Here is an 11773-nt window from a genome sequence, read left to right on the forward strand (position 1 = left end):
AAACCAGTTAGTCTAGCTTGAAATTTGACACATATTAAACAAATGTTTATACTGTATATTCAAGTCTGAGTCTGCTTCCGTTAGCAGTTGAGCCAAATGGGGGTTGATGTATGAAACCCTGCCTGATGCTAACTTCCTTCAGTCACTTTGAGGCTGCTGTCTCAAGTCAAGTTTATTTGTATATGTAAATATCACATATAATGTTTTAATGAGCTTTACAGCAACACTACAGTAACAGTTCAATCAAGTTCTCTAAGACAAGGGAAAATTTGCTCGACCAAAAAGGAGAAAATGCAAGAATCCTCAGGAAAGGATCCTGAACCTTTAACAGCTGGATGTGCAGTAGGGAATGTAAGTGCGAGAGTGTGAATTATAGAGATGAAATGAAATGTGAAACATTGAAATAAGTTCAATATTATTGTAATAAATCCAACATAAAAAGTCTGATAAAATAAATTGAGAGTTTTTGTCAGTGTCAGATTCATGTGTAAGGCTGTGGCAATTTCCTGGAAGCAGTTTGTACCAGTGCAGCTCCTGGACAACCTGTTAGGACCCCCAGAAAGACTCTATTTGAAGCAGTCAATAATATTATTCAAATATTAGCAGAGCAACATTTAAATATATTTTTGTTTTTGTTTTTCAGATAAATGTGGCCCCAAAATGAATACCAACATAACTTAACAAAAGGAAGTGTTCTTGCCTCCTCTATAGAGGTTTTACCAGTCACACTGGACCAGGTAGCCTGCACCTCCAGGAAACCAGCACATAATACATCCCTTCCCACACCAGTCTGACTGTTTGGCTGCTCTTGGTGGCAACTGCCTCTTTAGCACAGTGGACCTCTCCTCTGGCTCAGGATGGGTGAATGTGACTGGTTTGAAATTATATCATTATTTTTATGTTTGAAACTTCACTAAATCCTGATAAATATTGAAGAACCTTTGTTTTGTTCATGTTCAAGGTGTGTTTTGTAGCCTATTAACTGAAGCATTGATACCTGTACTGTCACTTTAAGAGGTCGCAGTTTTGACCTCAGTGCTGCACCACTCTCTGTCTGCACTATGCTGGCTGTGAAACGTGTTACAAGGCGTTAACTGTTAGTAGAGATCATTGCAGTGACCTACATGGACACTTTATTATTATGGTGCTCTATTTTTCAAAACAGTGATTACAACCCTTGTTCTGAACATGATATTTTGTTTGACATACTGGAAGAAAAAACAAAGCTCTGGATGAATAAGTACCCTAATTCTTTTTTTTATTTTTGGTGGAGACTTTAATGTTGTATTAAACAATAACTTAGATCGATTTCCATCAAAGACATTTCTTAACTAATTCTAATCTTGAAGATCTCATGGAAAAATTCAATCTCTTTGACACATGGAGAGAAAAATTCCCTACATCTAAAATATACACTTGGAACTCCAAAGACCTTTCCAGACAGTCCCGACTGGATTATTGGCTTGTCTCATGAAAATTTGATTTGGACAATATAAACATTAGTATCTATGCAGCCCCCTTTTCTGACCATAAGGTCTAGTTACTTTAAACATTACATTTTCTTCTATTTTGCATATCTCTAGAGCCTTATGTTGGAAACTTAATAATATTCTTCTTTCACATAACAATGTCTTAAATGATATGACCTATTTAATCAAGACTCATTGGGAAGAAGCCTGTAGACAAAAGTCATTTGGTCAGCATTGGGAGGTCCTAAAATTTGAAATTGGCAAATATATGAGATCCTATGGCAGCAATTTAGTAAAACAAAGAAAACGTGAAGAAGATAGGCTGATGTCTCAAATTGCATCTTCATCTTACAAGATTAATGAAAACCTCTCTGAGGAAGAGTTTCTGCAGCTTAGTGAATGCCAAAACAAGTTAGATGACATCTATAGACAGAAGGCCCAAGGGGCTTTTGTGAAGTCGAGAATAAAATGGATGGAGAAAGGTGAACAAAACTCAACTTACTTCTTTTGTTTAGAAAAAGCCAAACTGCAAAAATCATCCATAGATGCTTTAAAAATGAATGGTAATCTTGTTAATGATCACAAAGTGGTAGCTCCCTTTTGTTCAATTTTACAGAAAACTTTATACTTCAAAATTTTCAGAAGAAAAAACATCTCAATTTCTAAACTAAAATCTAAACTAATTTCTTAAGATTATAAAGCATTTGTGACAGCACAATAACTCATGATGAAGTTCTGAGTTCTCATTCTAAGCCTCTCTGGGCAATGACAGACTCACTACAGTATTTTATAAGAAATTTTCCGATGAACTGGCCCCCTTTCTTTTTAATGTCTTTTTTCAAAGTATTGAACTTGGAGTATTACCACCTACAGTAACACAAGGCCTTATCACCCTCATTCCTAAATCCCAAAAAGATTTGCATTTGATAGACAACTGGCACCCTATGTGTTTACTCAATAGTGACTACAAAGTACTGGCTTTGAAAATGGCCATGCCATTTTCAAAACTGAGATCTGAGTCAAAGATGACTCCTAAGGTTTTTCACCTGCTGACAGGGCTTTAATGTCAGTGCTTGCAGTTTCACATTGAGTTCCTCTCTCTGAGCTTCAGTACCAATGACCAAGACTTTAGTTTTGTCCTGGTTGAGCTGTAAAAAATCCTCTGCCGTCCATAATTTCATATCTTGAATACAGTTAAAAAGGGCATTGATTGTCCTTGTGTCATTAGGAGACACGGCGATGTAAAGGTGTGTGTCATCAGCATAGCTATGGAAATTGACGCCATGCCTCCTGACGATGTTTCCAAGTGGTAGCATGTATAGATTAAAAAAGTAGGACCTAAAATTGACCCTTGTGGAACACCACAATTCATTTTATAGCTTTTAGATGAAAATTCATCAATGCTTACTAAAATTCTCTATCAGTAAGATAAACTGTTTAAAAACAGTACCAGAGAGGACAATTAAATTGTGAAGTCTATCTAAAAGAAAAGAGTGATCTACTGTTTCAAAGGCTGCACTTAAGTCAAGTAATACTAATATGGAGGGATTTTTCATATCCATATTGGACCTGAGGTCATTTACAATCATAACTAGTGCTGTCTCGGTTCTATGATCGGTCCTAAACCAGATTGATATTTTTCAAGAATATTGTGAGAGTTCATAAACTCATTTAACTGGTTAAAAACAAGCTTCTCTAAAAATTTAAATGGTAGATTGGATACCGGTCCGTAGTTATCCAAGCATCCAAGTTGCTCCTCTTCAGAAGAGGTTTAACTATCTGAACAGCAGTAGGGAAAACACCCATCTGAAGAGAATAATTAACAATGATAAGTAAATCTTCATTAAAAAAGCTATAAAATGTTTTTAAAAAGGCTATGGAAATGTGGTGTAAAAAGCAGGTTGCTGGTTTTAATTGAGAAATAACTTTGCCAAGCATCTCAGCATCAACCAGGACAAATTCCTCATGTAAAAACAAAGGTTCTGGAGTGTTAAAATGCATATGCTGAAATTGAGGTAGATTTGATCTAATACTGTCTATTCTACTTCTAAAGTGGGCTACAAAATCTTCACATTTGTAGTTGGAAGACATACTGACAGACTACATAAAAACAGGGTTAATTAGATGGTCAGTGGTTGAGAAGAGAATCTTTGTTCTGGTTGTTCTGGTTGTTGGTTATTAATTTTGAAAAGTGAGCTTGTCTTGCCTGTTTGATTGCCTCATTGTAAATAGTCAGCTGTTCATGAAAAATTAGGTAATTAACTGTTATTCTTTCTCCATCTTCTCTCTTCTGTTCAACAGTTCCTTTTTAATTGCTTAATTTCTTTATTTCTCAAGGGAGGTGTTGGATTCGTGGTGATCTTTTTCAGCCTTAGAGGGGCTACTGTGTCGAGGGTTGACCTTAGTTTACTGTTAAAACTATCAACAATAAAATCACAAGAGGAGGGTAAAATGTCTGCAGGAATGTCACTTAAAAGATCAATAAAATTTGTAGCCACTTCAGTACTAAGATAGCATTCCCTGATGGTACGTTCTGGAATATCCTGTTGTACAAAACCATTGACAGTAAAAAAGACACAGAAGTGATCTGACAGGCCTACATCCACAACTGAAAAGATATTAGCAGATAGGCAATGGATTATTACAAGGTCTAAAATGTGGCCTCTTTTATAAGTAGGGTGAGTAACATTTTGAGTAAAATTCATACAGTTAAGCAAGTTAAAAATTTTGAAGCAAAGGAGCCTGATTAATTGTCCATATGAAAGTTAAAATCACCTAAAATAATATTTTTTTCGTAGTTGGAGTGGATAATTGACAGTAATCCTGAAAAGTCTGAAATAAAAGAATGATGTGATGTTCAAAAGATGTGTAATCATCAAATGTAATGTCTTTAAAACCAAGTGATGCTGAAAGGATGGTTGCTGTACCTCCACCTTTTTTACCTTTCCTGGATGAATATGAAAAATTGAAGTATGATGGTGAGGCTTCAATTGTAGCTATTCAGTACTCTCTCCATATATGTATATCCAAAAACCTGACTCCTGAAAAGTTGGATGAAAATGTATTACCAAATCAGAATCCTTGCCCTATTTACATCCCTGGCTATTTGAATACAGTCATGACAAGCTCGACAAAGAGTCTACAACTGAACCAAATGATATCTATAGTTCATTGTTGAAGACATGTGTTTTCTTTGGCAGTCCCCATAACTGACCACTAGATGTCTGTTGATTGACAAGTTATCCTGTCATGTTACTCTGACATTAGGCTTTCTTCCTTTGCAAACTTCTGTCTTCTTTATCACACATGTTAAAAGGTAATGAGTGAGTTAATTTAATTTAGAAAATACAGTTTATTTAGATGATTCAGATTTCAAAGGTCCCTTGACCTCTCACCTCAAGGTATCTGAATGAAACTGGGTTCTATGGGTACCCACGAGTTTCCCCTTTACAGATATGCCAATTTTATGCTAATCCCATGCAGTTTTTGGCAAAAAACATGCAGTTTACTCTGGGTTTTAGGAGACATTCAAGTTTGTATGGAATTGATGTGTGTCGATTCAGTTTTACTCAAAAACTGGAAAGTGGCACCAGGCAAGCAAACATGACACAAACAAATATATGTTCACAATTCCTAGAGAGAGAGAGTATGTATGTTTGTGTGTATGTGTGTGGAGGTTTTTGAGCAGCTATTTGAAAGAGGCAACAGTAAGGCTAAGTGTCATGGAAGTGTGACACTTCATAGTCAATAAATGAAAGTGACATACGTATATTATTAAATTATTATCTCCAGTTATTATATTTTTTATGATTTTTTTAAAAAACTCAGCTAATAATTTAATAACCAGCCAATAATGTAATAACTTATTACATTATGCACAAAAAGTTATTACGTTATTGGTTTAGAAATTTTATTACATTATGGACAAGTTATTACATTATCAACTTTTATTACATTAAGAATGGAAAAATTATTACATTACTGGCAGTTATTACATTAACAGTAGTTATTACATTATTGGCTGCCAGTGAGAAAGCTAGATACGATATGGGGTTAGTGAGTTCCTGTGTCAGGAGGGGAGGTCTGCTGCCTCCTTTAGTTAGTTAGGGCTTGGGCTTTGAAAGCGCAAGTCACCGCCGCTCTCCAACCTTGCTGCCATGTTCCCTGCCTGTCTAACTGCTGCGCCATATGAAAGAGCTGCGGTCCCCTGGGGAGTTGGTTTAGTTTATATTTTTAGTATTAGTACTAAAAGTTTAGTATATATTTTAACTTAAGTTAACACATGTACATCCAGCCAGATGTAAGACCGCTGTAGGCCAGGCATGCCCATGACATACACATTAGAATTAGAGGAGGTGCACAGTATGACCAGAAGGGGGAGTGCATTACAATATAGAATTCTAAAAAGTACACACTACACCCTCTGTATGACTGTGTGAGTTTGAATGCTGAGTTTCTTTTTTCTTGTTGCATTAATGAGACAAGAAAATATGGCTTATTTCACTGAAACTGAACAGAGTTACACTGTAGATGAGAACAAGGTAACATGAGCTACTTTTTACATTTGATGATTTTACTGCAAAATGAAAGTGTATTTGTTTCAAATAATAGTTACTATATATGCCTCAGGTTGTTGTGTACCCATGGAAATTAAAACAAGTTATCTAATTATTATGGTTTTAAAACAATGGGCCATCAAAAAAGTCAGTCCTATGGCACAACTTGCCCCAAGGTAGGGGTAAAATGAGCATGGGGATGGGGTACATTGAGTGCTCTATGGGAAACAGTGCTACCATTAAATACTGATATAAAAATTACACAAAATCAAACAAATTCATTATAAAATTAAAAATAATTTTGAACTTTATTAATGCCATCAATTTAAATTGCTTGACCCCTACATTGAGGGGACACTGTACACCAAATGAGGGAATATCTTTATGAAGAATGATGTTCATCCCTCCAGAAGAGTTCAGAGACTGTAGAATCAAGGCCAAGGCACATTGAAGCTGTTCTGGCGGCATGTGGTGGGCCAACACCTTACTAAGACACTTTATGTTGGCTTTTCCTTTAATTTGTCACCCGTCAAACATTAACATGTTACAGTGTCTCTAGTCTCTAGAATATCAGAAAAAAATTTGGGGGGGTAAATTGAGCCGTTGACTCAACTTGCCCCAACATCACTGGCACATTTTACTCCACAACTTCCATTTTTCACACAACTGTTTCATACAGTGACTCAGATCCACAATTATGCTAAGTTTATGACCTTGTTTTGTAGCTTACACTGACTTAAATTAACATGTAATAATGTCCAAATCTTATCTATTTTAATTAAGATACAAGACTGATAACTTAAGTAACATGATGAATACACTTGGCATGACAAAAATCTTTTTTTTGCTCTGTGTTGCTGACCACTCTCTCCATGTGCTTGAGTCCAAGATGGATTGAGTAATGTGAACTATACTTTCTTAATTTGTGGTCACATAATTACTTTTGTTTATGGTTACCTAGATAAAGGGGGTGACTCATTTTACCCACTGACTCTGTTTACCCCGTTCTCCCCTACACTGGAAATGCTCTGCTTGTGTCATTGGTTTAAGAATCCATGTGCTTGTAGTGTGGAGAATATTGTGCAAGACAGCAAGCTCAAATAGTGGCAGCAGCCTTAAGGCGCTTTCAGACACAATGTGACAACGGTGTCACTGCGCTCTGAAACCCATTATTTCCAATGGCGTAAATGAGGAAGCCAGCTAGGCACGGAAGGCAAAATTGTGTGTGTCTGAATTCCCTGAATTGTACAACACAAGTTTACACTTGTATTAAGACTTTGGAAGGAAAGCCATATCTTGGAAAACATTTCCAAACAAGTAGGCATATCAGGTGTGTTTTAACAGTCAAGCAGCTTGTAAGTAGTGTTTAGCCTTTATGATAAACACAGCCTAGGTTTGTTGTATACTTTTACAAAGTGTTCCCCTGGCCACCTGGTCAGATATGCACTGAACCCAAAGGCGAACGCAACTCAAGTTGCCTTGTGTCTGAAAGGGCCATCAGGCTGCATTCACACCAAATCCGGCAATGCAGCACTTTCCCACAGGGTTGTGCAGAGGTGTGCAGGGGTGTGGACATGTTTATTTATGCGTTAGAACGTAACTGCCGTGAAATAATGAGAAAATAACACTGGCTTTGTTCTCGCCACTGCTGCTTGCTCTCTTTATTCACTCTCTAGACCCCCGCTACTCTCTCTCTTTCTCTCTCTTTCATTTGCTCGTGTTCCCAGCTCACTCGTGCTCTCTTTTCCTCTTGTCTTTTTAAAAATAAGTCAGGAAACTGACAGTAAAGCCTACTCTACTTTTAACATTATCAAACGAAGAGAAATATCCTCCCCTCGTCCCAGTGCATTCCACTGCTTTCACCATTTCACTGCTCATGCCTGAACCTAACCAAGTGGGTGTGTCACATAGTAAAGTGTATGTGTTGTGTAGATACTGCAAGTCCACAGATAGACCTTCTTGCTGCTTCCCCAGTTCTAGACACTGCAGTTCCAGACCCACAGTTTTAGACATATGCATGCACGCATTTAAACGACAGATGAAAACAGCAGAATGGCAGTTAAGCAAATGGTAAGACAGTATTATTTTGAAATGCAGCGCTCTGAAATTATATTTTAACTTTACATCTACTATTTGTTGGTGACTTCGTTATACCCAAGGAGGCATCAGCTAATTTGAGTTTTAATGTTATTAAGCTAACTTTAGCTAGCTACCTTCAATGAATTATGTCAGCCTATCTTTTCTAATGCCCTGGGAACCAGCTATAACTTCAGGTAGCTGGCTAGCTTCAGCATGAAGTCATGAATTTTATCAATAGTAATGATTGAGTGATAAAGATTTTGTTCATTCACTGTTATGTCTGGATGAAAAACTTCTTAGAGTTAGATTTCAGTGGCAGGGCTTTCAGCATCTCCCAAGAATGCTGATAGTGCAGTGTGTCTTTGGCTTACATACAGTCACTTAAATGACATTTAACAAAGAAGCAGAAATAATAATAATGATTGTTATTAATATTTTAGGTGTAAGGCTCATGTTTCCACTACTATTGTACAGTTGACAGTTACAAAGACAAAGTGCTGTGAAATGCATTTATGTGCACTTCCATCGTTTACTGTCCTCACTAGTGAAGAGCTATCCAAGTGGTTGGAGAGGTTTCTTGGTGACTCCAAATTCAAGGCTCCTCTTTATTTTGAGGATGGAGAGAGCATCTCAAGGCATTGTGGACGTACTTGTTCACTATCATGGACACCACCCCAACAAATTACCCTATTCAAAACAGGATTGAGTTCATCCTCAATGCGTTGAGTCCTGAAGTGAGTAGCTTAAGTGTTTCTGTAGATGGACTGTCAGTTATTTCCATTTTAAAGGGACTGCAAAATACAAGATTTTTTTCCCACTTACCACTAGTTTAATCGGTCCATCCAGATTGTTTTTGTGTGATTTGGTGATGTTTCCAACCCAGCTCCCTTCATCTCAGTACAATGGGACTGGACAGGTATTCCTTTGTGGAGCTTCAACCACCAAAGTATTGAATGTGGAAAACTCAGCGACAGCTCTATTCAAACACAATGACACACATACCCAGCATCTTCCACAGCCGTCACAGATGAAGAGCTTCTTTAAGAACTATCTCCTGCCCAAGAACAATGGCAAAATGTCTCTCCCTCTCGGGTGGATAGATATAGCTCACTGTTTAAATTTTGACAGCTTGAGCTCCACAAAAGAATTCCCATCCAGCTTCACCATGGTGAGGTGAAGGGAGACAGACTGGAAACCTGGCCAAGTCACACAGAAACTATCTGGATGGATAGATTGCACTAGTGGTGTGTGGCAAAAATGTCATTTTTGGTAACTGTTTCTTTAAGTACCTTGACTTGTTCTTTTTAAGTATTACAGCTCAGTTCAAGGTGTCTGCAGGTCCTTAAAAAGTAAATTGAATTAAATTGAATTTTATAAATATTTGGCCTTAAAAGTCATTAAATAATCTTAAATTTGAATATATGAGGTCTTAATTGCAACATAAACATGTTATCTAATTTAATTTATTCATCTACTTTTTTTTTTTTAAATCGGTCAAGTTCTTCTGCATCAAAGTCATCATTTCTGATGTTAAAGGCTTACCACCACTGAACCTAATATTAGCCTTTATACTCGCCTGCACCTGTTGTAAAAAACAAATACCTATACCTAGATGAACCCAACCCATTATACTTATCTGTCATACGTACCTGTGGAGCAAAATTCAAGACAATCTTTATATTTACCTGTCCCAGGTTCTAGGAAAAATAATTAATAGGATGAATTATTACAGTACCACCTGAAGTAAACTTGTTACACATACTAAACTTCCAATAACAGTTCATAAAATCATTTAGTTTAGCCAGTGTTTGGTTTGTCCATTTTGGACTACTGTAGAAATATGGCAGTGCAACATGGCAGGCTCTGTAGAAGGGGACTCATTCCCTGTGTAGCTATGAAGGGCTCATTCTAAGGTAAAAAAACACAACAATTCTTATTTTCAAGTGAATATACACTAATTAAAACATACTTATGAATATTGTATTCTATTTCTGCCAAGTGCATTCCACTAGATGACACTAAATCTTACACATTGGTCCTTTAACTCTGCACTGGACCAAATGTATACTACTTAGCTTTATACTGAACTGTTGCTTTTTAATAAAGAAAAATATGATTTGTCCAAATGTCAGTTTAAAATTTTGTTGAATCTCTGATACCTGTAGACACCCTGAAGTGATGGAACATGTAAAAATTTTGGATTGTCCAGAGGTTCTGCATAATATTTTAAGATGTGCTGCTGTTTTTAAAGAGACACCAGATGTTGTACTGATCTGTCTTTCCTTGTCCATGCCAGCACAATTGTAAAGAGTATTGATACAGTATGTGGTGGGATGGCACAGCTCCACGTCTCCACTCATCTTGTTTGTGTGTATATTGGACCAGTGTGAATAGCAGTGTAGGCTCCCTCCTTTGCTTCCCGCCCATTGTATGCCACTGGGCTGGGAGCAATTATTCTATTCCACCTTGATAAATGGGCAGTGCCGTGTCAAACTATATCTGGGGGAGGGCTATGCTTCCCGGATGTGTGTCCTTCTACCTCTTCCTGGAGCCTGAGTTTCGCATCGGCAGTGTGGTTTGGCGTGGCTGTGTTTTTTGTTTTTTTGTTTATTTTGGCTTTTAAACAGATCCTTGTGTGAGTGTGCGTGCCAGCTGCCTTGCACGCCTGGAGTAGATTCCCCTGGACGAGATTCGAGGTTGTTATCACAGCATGTGTAAAGGAAATGAACATAGTGTAGGACTTAAAGCTGCACCAGGAAAACTGATCCTCACCAGCTAACCTATCATTCTTTGGTTAATTATTGGGGGTTTTTTGTATTGTAATTAGATATTCATTGTTGTTTATAGATTTTGTGATCATTCATTGTTATTTTCTGTGGAATTTGTGTTTAGTTATTTTTTGTAATTTTGTTTTTTTCTTTTTGGTTCATTGGGTTAACTGTGTGCATGTGTGTGTGTGTGAGTGGTACCAAAAGCACAATTAACCTTGGTGGTGACCTTCTGGGCCCTGCATAGTGTGGTGTCAGGGCAGTTTTTTTTATTATTACATTTTGTGCCCCTTTGCCTTGACTAACAGTTTGCCTCTTTTCTTTGGACAGGAGCTGTTGGGCCGGTGTGGCGAGTGGCTGACTGATCCCTGCGGTGGCGGTCCCTTCACTTCCTGTATAGTAGTGCACATGGGTGTCAGTCAACGGTGTGTGGTTTTTCACGTGTGGTGTGTAGCATCAGGACCCTTCCCCTGAGTTAGTCCTCTCTGCCCAATGAGCCCTCAGCCCTGTGCCTAGTGTCTGCACTTAATCAGCAAACTTTACCAAACCATTAAGGGGGCCCTTAAGGATTGTGCAATATTTTGCCACTTATTATTATATTATTTATTTGCATCATGGTCATCATCAAGGTTTGAAATTTTAAAGAGTTAATAAACTTTCTTTTGTATCATTTTTTTTTAATCACGTCAGTCTCTTGTGTCGCTCTTACCTGTGTGACCTTCTTGTCAGTGTTAGAGTGGTGGTGGAATAGATTTCCTGGGGGTGAAATTCCCCTAGGTGGCGCTGTCAGACACTTTAACAAAAAGTAAATCTAAACCTCGTAGTCTTGCCACACGTACATAAAGTAAAAAGTTGAAACTCTATCGTACTGTTTATAAGAACTTAATTTTTTCTTTCATTC

Source organism: Thunnus maccoyii, chromosome 4 (assembly GCF_910596095.1).
Source record: "Thunnus maccoyii chromosome 4, fThuMac1.1, whole genome shotgun sequence".
Lineage (NCBI taxonomy): Eukaryota > Metazoa > Chordata > Actinopteri > Scombriformes > Scombridae > Thunnus > Thunnus maccoyii.